At 43.3% G+C, this 12,610-nt stretch overlaps 2 non-coding genes and 1 pseudogene across 2 annotated transcripts; all 3 read right to left on the bottom strand.

Annotated features, from left to right (window-relative positions):
- Window positions 1-1,242: 1,242 nt before the first annotated feature.
- Window positions 1,243-1,433, bottom strand: LOC130317505 (U2 spliceosomal RNA). The gene has a single exon (XR_008864614.1). It is a non-coding gene; the product is annotated as a U2 spliceosomal RNA (small nuclear RNA).
- A 2,084-nt stretch (window positions 1,434-3,517) lies between these two features.
- On the bottom strand, window positions 3,518-3,726 carry LOC130317574 (U2 spliceosomal RNA; annotated as a pseudogene).
- A 6,925-nt stretch (window positions 3,727-10,651) lies between these two features.
- LOC130317504 (U2 spliceosomal RNA) lies at window positions 10,652-10,842 on the bottom strand. Its single transcript, XR_008864613.1, has one exon. It is a non-coding gene; the product is annotated as a U2 spliceosomal RNA (small nuclear RNA).
- Between the last annotated feature and the right edge of the window lie 1,768 nt (window positions 10,843-12,610).

The raw sequence follows: 12,610 nt of genomic DNA, 5'->3' as shown, positions 1-12,610 counted from the left end.
ATACGTTTATATATATGTGTGTGTGTGCGCGTATATATATATATATATATATATATATATATATATATTTCTCCGCCGAAATCACTTTTAAACCCATTTCCACCTTTTTTTCCCTTCTCTTCCTCTTACTTTTTTTTCACGTTTTTTTACGTTTTTCTCCTTTTCGCCTCTTTTCTGGGCGTATTATTCTTCTTTTTCTTCTTTTTTTTCGTCTAATGCATACCCCATCAGTGCAGCAATGCTTATTCAATACCGCCAGCAGATGGAGACACTGGGGGATAATTTTCTAAGGATTTATACTGATTTTTCCTGTCTGAATTTGTCGCACAGAAAGTTGCAGGCCAAATATGTGTGACATTTCTGCGACTTTAGCTTCTAGAGCATTTTTACAACATTATACATAGGTGCTGAATACATAAAAAGCGACTGTTCAGCGACAGACAAGTCGCATCGGCTGAAAGTAGGCCAGAATGTCAGTCCATGTTGGAGCAGGTTTAGATACAGTCTAAAGTATAGATCTCAAAGTCTGTGCACAGAATTTAGCAAGGGCCTCGCACCTTCTGATGCATCAGGTAGGTGCACAATAGCATAGCCTAACCCTCTGTACTTTGGTCTATATTGATGCGGGACATAGACAGCCAGCTGATGACCAATCCATTAGTGCAATGGATGGCTGGAAGCATTTGTCTTTGCCTTTGCAATACCACAGAAGCAATGCATGGTCAATGTACAGCAATGACACACCTGTGTGAACAGCCAGGAGACCCCCCCCCCCCCCCCCCCCCATGTTATGTTACATAGTTACATAGTTAGTACGGTCGAAAAAAGACATATGTCCATCAAGTTCAACCAGGGAATTAAGGGGTAGGGGTGTGGCGCGATATTGGGGAAGGGATGAGATTTTATATTTCTTCATAAGCATTAATCTTATTTTGTCAATTAGGAACATTCAGCACCCACCCGCTATCAAGGCAGCTGCCTATCATGTCATGCCCTACCTGCACAGGTGTGCTGGCTACTCAAATGATCCAATTAAGGAGGCCATTTAGTCAGCAGCAGCAGAAGTCCTGTGCCTGGACGCTCCAACAGCGGCCAGACACAAGCAGAAGCAGCAGAAGCAGCAGCAGCAGCACCACCTTTTGTTTTTTGGCTGCAGCAGCAAGGCCCACAGGGCTGGCTAGCTGGCTAGCCAGCAAGCAGGTAGCAATGAAAGTAGGAATCTTTCTTTTTAACCCTGTAAGGGGGTGGTGCACTGTACCCGAAGATACTGCCATATCGGGTCAATGCATAGGGCGACGGAAGCAAGCTTCGAAATCGGCCCCCGTTCTCAAAAATCCATTTAATATATGGTCCCCAGATAGGGGACGTATCAGATATTAAACTGATAAGAACAGATACTACACTTGATCTTAGCCAAAAGGCCGAGAAGCGATAACCGTGAAAGGGGCGGGCCCAACAAGGTCCCCTTCATGGGCACTATCACTGCTTGCTGTCAGGGAGGCTGCCAGACAATTTTCCATGCACACTCTGGGCTGGGGGGCAGTCAACCACCAGTACACACAGCAGAACCTAAACCCATACCATTATTGCTAAGCAGCAAGACAGGGGCCCATTGCACTCCCACGGGGCCTTTTTAAATGCAATCCATAACCCGGATTTGCCAGGAACCCTTCTTACTCCTCCTACTTGCATGTGACACTGGGCTTAGGATCTGCATAGGAAACACACACACAAGCACACACCTACCTTTGTTGCCTGCAGATGCCTCCTTGGCTGTCCCCAAACGGTATCAAACCAACACCCACGGGAAGCTGTAAGCATAGAGGACATGCCTGCACCCCATTGGACTTACCTGTGTGGGTTAAATCCGGGTTATTTGACAACCTATGGCGGTGATGGTTCTGCTCAGGCAGAGCAGTGCTGATGCTCCTCATAAAGCTGTCGCTGCTGTGAAGGTTCTAGGTGACATCACAAATCCCTATGGTTACATACACAACAAAGCTGGGTTGTTGTTGTTTACACTCTGCAAGGCCTGTGGAAGTGAGTGACATCATAGCACTGTAGTTCTGAGGGTTCTAGATGGATGCAACAATCTCCTGTTGCTTCTATGAAGGCCATAATAGACGACATCACCAAACAGCTCCATAGTCACATACACAGCAAAGGAGAGATGTTGTTTACACCTAGTGATGTCAGTGGTATTGAGTGACATCACAGCACAGTGCTAAGGCTCCTGGGCCTGGACACAGCAGCGGCTGCAATATCTCAACGGAGAATACGTTTATATATATGTGTGTGTGTGCGCGTATATATATATATATATATATATATATATATATATATATATATTTCTCCGCCGAAATCACTTTTAAACCCATTTCCACCTTTTTTTCCCTTCTCTTCCTCTTACTTTTTTTTCACGTTTTTTTACGTTTTTCTCCTTTTCGCCTCTTTTCTGGGCGTATTATTCTTCTTTTTCTTCTTTTTTTTCGTCTAATGCATACCCCATCAGTGCAGCAATGCTTATTCAATACCGCCAGCAGATGGAGACACTGGGGGATAATTTTCTAAGGATTTATACTGATTTTTCCTGTCTGAATTTGTCGCACAGAAAGTTGCAGGCCAAATATGTGTGACATTTCTGCGACTTTAGCTTCTAGAGCATTTTTACAACATTATACATAGGTGCTGAATACATAAAAAGCGACTGTTCAGCGACAGACAAGTCGCATCGGCTGAAAGTAGGCCAGAATGTCAGTCCATGTTGGAGCAGGTTTAGATACAGTCTAAAGTATAGATCTCAAAGTCTGTGCACAGAATTTAGCAAGGGCCTCGCACCTTCTGATGCATCAGGTAGGTGCACAATAGCATAGCCTAACCCTCTGTACTTTGGTCTATATTGATGCGGGACATAGACAGCCAGCTGATGACCAATCCATTAGTGCAATGGATGGCTGGAAGCATTTGTCTTTGCCTTTGCAATACCACAGAAGCAATGCATGGTCAATGTACAGCAATGACACACCTGTGTGAACAGCCAGGAGACCCCCCCCCCCCCCCATGTTATGTTACATAGTTACATAGTTAGTACGGTCGAAAAAAGACATATGTCCATCAAGTTCAACCAGGGAATTAAGGGGTAGGGGTGTGGCGCGATATTGGGGAAGGGATGAGATTTTATATTTCTTCATAAGCATTAATCTTATTTTGTCAATTAGGAACATTCAGCACCCACCCGCTATCAAGGCAGCTGCCTATCATGTCATGCCCTACCTGCACAGGTGTGCTGGCTACTCAAATGATCCAATTAAGGAGGCCATTTAGTCAGCAGCAGCAGAAGTCCTGTGCCTGGACGCTCCAACAGCGGCCAGACACAAGCAGAAGCAGCAGAAGCAGCAGCAGCAGCACCACCTTTTGTTTTTTGGCTGCAGCAGCAAGGCCCACAGGGCTGGCTAGCTGGCTAGCCAGCAAGCAGGTAGCAATGAAAGTAGGAATCTTTCTTTTTAACCCTGTAAGGGGGTGGTGCACTGTACCCGAAGATACTGCCATATCGGGTCAATGCATAGGGCGACGGAAGCAAGCTTCGAAATCGGCCCCCGTTCTCAAAAATCCATTTAATATATGGTCCCCAGATAGGGGACGTATCAGATATTAAACTGATAAGAACAGATTTTTTTTTTTTTTTTTTTTTTAATTTTTTTTTTTTAAATCCCTCAGGTAGGGGATGAAAGTACTCCAAGCAATACTTTCAAACTGGCATTACAAACTTTCTGTAACACACAACCCTCTCATCATTGGGAAACTTTATTTATCAATCAAACAGACAAAAAAAAACAATCAAGATAAATCAACAAGATGAATCCATTTTTTCGATTTCCAAATGCCTTCCGCATCAATCCCACCCCTCTTAGAATCCCACAAATAACACAAATACAGTTTGCCTAACACCATTCGCACACTATTATTAACACTCACTTCTTTCCTCAAAAACACATAAACATTCCTCACATCCCACAAGACTTCCTTAATACACGACAACAATAACCACAACACTCTTACATTCTGACCTCCACTTACACAAAGCCCAAACATCATCATCTCAAAAGACAAAAACTCCATACCTGTCAATTCCTTGCATAAAGGACCAAGCCTTCTAACAACCTCACGAGCATACTTACAATTCCAAAAGAGATGAATAACACTTTCAAAACCATTACAACCCACTCTAGGACACACATCACATCTCACCAAACCCCTTGCTTTCTGAAACTCTCTCACAGGCAACACACCATGTAGACTTTGCCACACAATCTCCTTTTGCTTATTAGACATACCATCCATCCTTACTTTCTTCCAAACTTTCTCCACATCCGCTCCCCTCACAGAATTAATATTACATACAACCTCTTTACTCTCAATCATTCTCATCACCAAACGTTTATTCTTCCACACACTCATCTCTTCTTCTATCAACTCAAATTTCTCCAAAAACCTCACAACCCACTCATACCACTTAGGAACCTCAAAAGCAACAGGCCTACTCAGATCCCTCTTACACCACTTCAGCCTAACAAACAGTCTTCCAGCAAGAAACTTAGTCATACAAGACATCTTCTTATCTCCTTCAATAATGACCAGTATGAAAACTAAAATATTCACTCCAAAATAAACCTCCAGATTTGGAAAACTCATCCCACCCTTCCGCCAATTTTTAATCACCACTTCTCTCCTTAATCTTTCTACTTTAGACCCCCAGAAAAAGACAAACAAAACCCGATTCAGACTCCTTAAACACATATACTGCGGAGGAAAAATCATAGCAACATACAGAAAAATTGGTAAAACAACACTTTTAATAACCACAATTTTTCCAATAAAAGAAAGACTTCTCATACTCCAAAAATTCAAACGCATCTCTACCTTCTTTTTTGCATCATCCCAACTCTCCTTTCCATCCAAGTCCTTACTAAACTTAATCCCCAATACTTTAATAGCCCCCTCCACTACATTCACCCCAACATCACTACTTAACCCACCTTCACCAAAGCATTTACATTCGCTCTTTAACCAATTCACTTTAAAAGCAGACGCACCACAGAAAATTGAAACCAAAAGCCTCACTCTCCTCACAGCACACTCAGAATCACACAGGACACATACATCATCCATATAAGCATTCACTTTAAATTCCCTACCATTGCTACCAGGAATATGAACACCTCTCACTATCTTATCCCTCCTAATCAGACATAACAGAGGCTCAATCGCGCATATAAACGCTACTGGCGAGAGCGGGCACCCCTGCCTTACTCCTGAAAAAACATTCACTCTTCTCCCCACACATCCATTAACGAGCATCCTACTATATATTCTATCATACAAACTCCTAACTCTCCACACAAAATCACTCGGAAACCCCATTCGCAACAATACCCTGAACAAAAAATTATCAGACAACCTATCATACGCCTTTTCAAAATCAAGTGACAACAAATAAGCATTTTGTTTTCTACTCTTACAATCCCACAAACAATCTCTCAACAGACACAAACTCTCATGTATACGACGTCCAGGCACAGCACAAAACTGATCATAACCAACCACACATTCAACAACATCCCTCATTCGATTAGCAATAATTTTTGCATAGATCTTATAATCGCAGTTAAGTAACGTAATTGGACGCCAATTCTTTAAATTTTTTAAATTCCCTTTTTTTGGAATTAATACTACCACACCACCACGCATACTCTCCGCAATTTCCATATTCTCCCACATAAACTGACACACTGCAACAACATCCTTACCCACCACATTCCACAAAAAACGATAAAATTCCACAGGCAAACCATCTTCCCCTGGAGTCTTATTCGCTGACATTTTCTGCACTACATCCCATACTTCTTCACTTGAAATCTTACGCATAACAAAAGCCTGCTCAGCTTCTCCAAGCTTCCCATCCAACACACTCAATACCTCACTCTCCAAATTCTCATCTCTCCACTTCTCTCCATACAGCTCCTCATAAAAGCATGCAATTTCCTCACTCACACCATCACCAGTCACTTCCCTACCATCCTCTCTCACAATCATATCAATAACAGGTTTTTTAGAAAAAACTTTTTTGAAAAAATAACGTGAACATTTCTCATCATGTTCCAATTTATCTAACTTGGCCCTATACATGATACTCCTACCCTTTTCCAACACAAAATTATTAATCTCCCTCTTAGTGCTCACAATATCATCCTGAACATCCACTCCACAATCTCTCAACCTACACAAATAGGACAAACGCGCATTCAACTTCACATATTGCTCCCTCTTAAGAGCAGCGACTTTGTATCCAAAGGACTTAAAAAAGGACTTTGTTTTCTTTTTAACCCATTCCCACCACAAAATAATGTTATCAAACTCACCTTTCTTTCCACACCACTTCTTATACATACATTCATACTGATCTCTCACATCCACACTATCTAAATGTTTAATATTCATTTTCCACAAACCTCTCCCATACACAGCACTCTGACCCACATCAATCTCACACAGCAAGGAATCATGGTCCGAATAACAAACAGACCTCTGTCTGTAACTTAAAGCATTCAAACTCTCAGACAAAAAACAATAATCTAACTTAGAGTGAAAATTACCTCTATCTGCATGATATGTACATAAATTAGGATTAATATTACATAACTCTTGGATATCCCTTAACCTAAAATCAGAGACTAACTCAAATAATTTTCTACCAGATACATCAAAAGCTTTTTTTGTTAAATCAACATTCATATCTCCAACTAAAATAACAGGCATCTTGCCCTGAACATAAAACTTTAACTTATCAAACAAATTTTTTCTTTCATTTTTATATGCAGGAGCATAAACATTAATCAAACGAAATTTCACATTTTTATAACTTAATACAGCAGAAATACACCTGCCAGGTTCAATTACCACATAGCTTTCCACAGCAATGTCAGGTGATTTAATCAAGATCCCCACACCATCATTCTTATTCAAAACACTCCCAGACCACACACACCGACCATACACCCATTCATCCTGACTTATGGTGAGATCAATACCACACTCCTGCAAACAAAAAATTGCAGCATTTTCCTGAGCTAAAAAACTTAAAATAGCAGCTCTCCTAGCCTTATTTTTAAACACTCTCACATTTTGAGAACATACAACAAAACCCATAGCCTAAAGCTACAAAGAACAAGGTTTAACCCTGCATGAGCTACACAGGTGCATCAGCCACCTGCTACTAACTAGCAAATCAAGTCCCAGCATAGTTATTCACCACTCTCAGTAGCCTCCATAACATCCGTCTCCAGGACTTCATAAAAGTTGCTGGTTTCCGGGCGCGAGTCCGCACCCTTCTCACCTCTTCTTTTCTTGGCAGACTTCCCTCCATGCACCAGTTGAAAGCCATCATAATTTTCATCCTCTGCATTATGTTTCCCACCACCCTCCCTGTTACACAAATCAGTCTCACCTGAGGATGGAAATGGCTCAATGTGAACAGGGTCAGAGGGGTGAACAGACTCCACAGAGTGACTAGGACTCTGCACTCCCTCAATAACTTCCTCCAACTGTCTGAAGGCATCAGAGACTGCAGCCTGAACATCAGGGGGCTTCTGAGGAGCTGCAATGGTCTTCAGAGGGGCCAATCTCCACACTATTTCCCCCTCTCTCACCACACTACTGAATAAAGGACTTCTCACCCCAGGGCAGTCCTTATAAACATGACCTTCCTCCCGACATAAGTCACATTTCCTGGCTTTAGGACAACTTCCAGCATGGTGGCCAGCAGTATTACAGTTCCTGCACATTTGTCCTTGCACACAGTTCTCCTTTAAATGTCCAAAGGAAAAACAATTCCTGCAGTAGGAAGGCTGACCAGCATAGGACAGGTACCCCCTATAACCTGCAATGGAAAAACTGGCAGGGGGGTGTTTAAAACCCCCAACACAAGTAGGGTCTACTTTTAATTTAACCACAAACTTATAATTGCAGTTAAAAATCCCCAGTACATTCGTCTGTTTCTCTCCACCCTTCACATAGTCACAGTACTTGTGCAAAAAGTTCTTAATAATTTCCACATCTGTGTAAGGATTATGCACATGCACTATCACAGTTTTTTCCTGCAGACCAAACAGTGGAGTAATCTTCACCCCAACCAGCAAGGGCTCATTGCTGAGATTCCTTAAGTATTCATACACATGCAAACACCTGCCCTCATCCACAAAGGTTACCTCATAGGAGCCCCTGCGGGGAGACTCATTAACACTGAAGATTTCAGCCTTGTCCACTCCAATCTTCTCCATAATGATGTCTCTCACCAGATAAACCATGTTGTTCTTGGAACTTGCAGGATCCACCTCCATGCGGATAGTATTCTTTACTCCAGCCATTCTTCCAGATGATAATCTGTCGGTACAGGACCACAGTGAAAAAAATCTTCCTCCGGCAAACTGGGTAAACCCAGAGATCGCACCCTCTGGCCAGACCAGAGCAAACTGCACTTGATCTTAGCCAAAAGGCCGAGAAGCGATAACCGTGAAAGGGGCGGGCCCAACAAGGTCCCCTTCATGGGCACTATCACTGCTTGCTGTCAGGGAGGCTGCCAGACAATTTTCCATGCACACTCTGGGCTGGGGGGCAGTCAACCACCAGTACACACAGCAGAACCTAAACCCATACCATTATTGCTAAGCAGCAAGACAGGGGCCCATTGCACTCCCACGGGGCCTTTTTAAATGCAATCCATAACCCGGATTTGCCAGGAACCCTTCTTACTCCTCCTACTTGCATGTGACACTGGGCTTAGGATCTGCATAGGAAACACACACACAAGCACACACCTACCTTTGTTGCCTGCAGATGCCTCCTTGGCTGTCCCCAAACGGTATCAAACCAACACCCACGGGAAGCTGTAAGCATAGAGGACATGCCTGCACCCCATTGGACTTACCTGTGTGGGTTAAATCCGGGTTATTTGACAACCTATGGCGGTGATGGTTCTGCTCAGGCAGAGCAGTGCTGATGCTCCTCATAAAGCTGTCGCTGCTGTGAAGGTTCTAGGTGACATCACAAATCCCTATGGTTACATACACAACAAAGCTGGGTTGTTGTTGTTTACACTCTGCAAGGCCTGTGGAAGTGAGTGACATCATAGCACTGTAGTTCTGAGGGTTCTAGATGGATGCAACAATCTCCTGTTGCTTCTATGAAGGCCATAATAGACGACATCACCAAACAGCTCCATAGTCACATACACAGCAAAGGAGAGATGTTGTTTACACCTAGTGATGTCAGTGGTATTGAGTGACATCACAGCACAGTGCTAAGGCTCCTGGGCCTGGACACAGCAGCGGCTGCAATATCTCAACGGAGAATACGTTTATATATATGTGTGTGTGTGCGCGTATATATATATATATATATATATATATATATATATATATATATTTCTCCGCCGAAATCACTTTTAAACCCATTTCCACCTTTTTTTCCCTTCTCTTCCTCTTACTTTTTTTTCACGTTTTTTTACGTTTTTCTCCTTTTCGCCTCTTTTCTGGGCGTATTATTCTTCTTTTTCTTCTTTTTTTTCGTCTAATGCATACCCCATCAGTGCAGCAATGCTTATTCAATACCGCCAGCAGATGGAGACACTGGGGGATAATTTTCTAAGGATTTATACTGATTTTTCCTGTCTGAATTTGTCGCACAGAAAGTTGCAGGCCAAATATGTGTGACATTTCTGCGACTTTAGCTTCTAGAGCATTTTTACAACATTATACATAGGTGCTGAATACATAAAAAGCGACTGTTCAGCGACAGACAAGTCGCATCGGCTGAAAGTAGGCCAGAATGTCAGTCCATGTTGGAGCAGGTTTAGATACAGTCTAAAGTATAGATCTCAAAGTCTGTGCACAGAATTTAGCAAGGGCCTCGCACCTTCTGATGCATCAGGTAGGTGCACAATAGCATAGCCTAACCCTCTGTACTTTGGTCTATATTGATGCGGGACATAGACAGCCAGCTGATGACCAATCCATTAGTGCAATGGATGGCTGGAAGCATTTGTCTTTGCCTTTGCAATACCACAGAAGCAATGCATGGTCAATGTACAGCAATGACACACCTGTGTGAACAGCCAGGAGACCCCCCCCCCCCCCCCCCATGTTATGTTACATAGTTACATAGTTAGTACGGTCGAAAAAAGACATATGTCCATCAAGTTCAACCAGGGAATTAAGGGGTAGGGGTGTGGCGCGATATTGGGGAAGGGATGAGATTTTATATTTCTTCATAAGCATTAATCTTATTTTGTCAATTAGGAACATTCAGCACCCACCCGCTATCAAGGCAGCTGCCTATCATGTCATGCCCTACCTGCACAGGTGTGCTGGCTACTCAAATGATCCAATTAAGGAGGCCATTTAGTCAGCAGCAGCAGAAGTCCTGTGCCTGGACGCTCCAACAGCGGCCAGACACAAGCAGAAGCAGCAGAAGCAGCAGCAGCAGCACCACCTTTTGTTTTTTGGCTGCAGCAGCAAGGCCCACAGGGCTGGCTAGCTGGCTAGCCAGCAAGCAGGTAGCAATGAAAGTAGGAATCTTTCTTTTTAACCCTGTAAGGGGGTGGTGCACTGTACCCGAAGATACTGCCATATCGGGTCAATGCATAGGGCGACGGAAGCAAGCTTCGAAATCGGCCCCCGTTCTCAAAAATCCATTTAATATATGGTCCCCAGATAGGGGACGTATCAGATATTAAACTGATAAGAACAGATACTACACTTGATCTTAGCCAAAAGGCCGAGAAGCGATAACCGTGAAAGGGGCGGGCCCAACAAGGTCCCCTTCATGGGCACTATCACTGCTTGCTGTCAGGGAGGCTGCCAGACAATTTTCCATGCACACTCTGGGCTGGGGGGCAGTCAACCACCAGTACACACAGCAGAACCTAAACCCATACCATTATTGCTAAGCAGCAAGACAGGGGCCCATTGCACTCCCACGGGGCCTTTTTAAATGCAATCCATAACCCGGATTTGCCAGGAACCCTTCTTACTCCTCCTACTTGCATGTGACACTGGGCTTAGGATCTGCATAGGAAACACACACACAAGCACACACCTACCTTTGTTGCCTGCAGATGCCTCCTTGGCTGTCCCCAAACGGTATCAAACCAACACCCACGGGAAGCTGTAAGCATAGAGGACATGCCTGCACCCCATTGGACTTACCTGTGTGGGTTAAATCCGGGTTATTTGACAACCTATGGCGGTGATGGTTCTGCTCAGGCAGAGCAGTGCTGATGCTCCTCATAAAGCTGTCGCTGCTGTGAAGGTTCTAGGTGACATCACAAATCCCTATGGTTACATACACAACAAAGCTGGGTTGTTGTTGTTTACACTCTGCAAGGCCTGTGGAAGTGAGTGACATCATAGCACTGTAGTTCTGAGGGTTCTAGATGGATGCAACAATCTCCTGTTGCTTCTATGAAGTGCCATAATAGACGACATCACCAAACAGCTCCATAGTCACATACACAGCAAAGAGAGATGTTGTTTACACCTAGTGATGTCAGTGGTATTGAGTGACATCACAGCACAGTGCTAAGGCTCCTGGGCCTGGAGACAGCAGCGGCTGCAATATCTCAACGGAGAATACGTTTATATATATGTGTGTGTGTGCGCGTATATATATATATAATATATATATATATATATATATATATATATATTTCTCCGCCGAAATCACTTTTAAACCCCATTTCCACCTTTTTTTCCCTTCTCTTCCTCTTACTTTTTTTTCACTTTTTTTACGTTTTTCTTCCTTTTCGCCTCTTTTCTGGGCGTATTATTCTTCTTTTTCTTCTTTTTTTTCGTCTAATGCATACCCCATCAGTGCAGCAATGCTTATTCAATACCGCCAGCAGATGGAGACACTGGGGGATAATTTTCTAAGGATTTATACTGATTTTTCCTGTCTGAATTTGTCGCACAGAAAGTTGCAGGCCAAATATGTGTGACATTTCTGCGACTTTAGCTTCTAGAGCATTTTACAACATTATACATAGGTGCTGAATACATAAAAAGCGACTGTTCAGCGACAGACAAGTCGCATCGGCTGAAAGTAGGCCAGAATGTCAGTCCATGTTGGAGCAGGTTTAGATACAGTCTAAAGTATAGATCTCAAAGTCTGTGCACAGAATTTAGCAAGGGCCTCGCACCTTCTGATGCATCAGGTAGGTGCACAATAGCATAGCCTAACCCTCTGTACTTTGGTCTATATTGATGCGGGACATAGACAGCCAGCTGATGACCAATCCATTAGTGCAATGGATGGCTGGAAGCATTTGTCTTTGCCTTTGCAATACCACAGAAGCAATGCATGGTCAATGTACAGCAATGACACACCTGTGTGAACAGCCAGGAGACCCCCCCCATGTTATGTTACATAGTTACATAGTTAGTACGGTCGAAAAAAGACATATGTCCATCAAGTTCAACCAGGGAATTAAGGGGTAGGGGTGTGGCGCGATATTGGGGAAGGGATGAGATTTTATATTTCTTCATAAGCATTAATCTTA

The sequence above is a fragment of the Hyla sarda genome, unplaced genomic scaffold, assembly GCF_029499605.1.
Source record: "Hyla sarda isolate aHylSar1 unplaced genomic scaffold, aHylSar1.hap1 scaffold_200, whole genome shotgun sequence".
Taxonomy (NCBI): domain Eukaryota; kingdom Metazoa; phylum Chordata; class Amphibia; order Anura; family Hylidae; genus Hyla; species Hyla sarda.
This window is presented reverse-complemented; position numbering and strand designations above follow the sequence as displayed.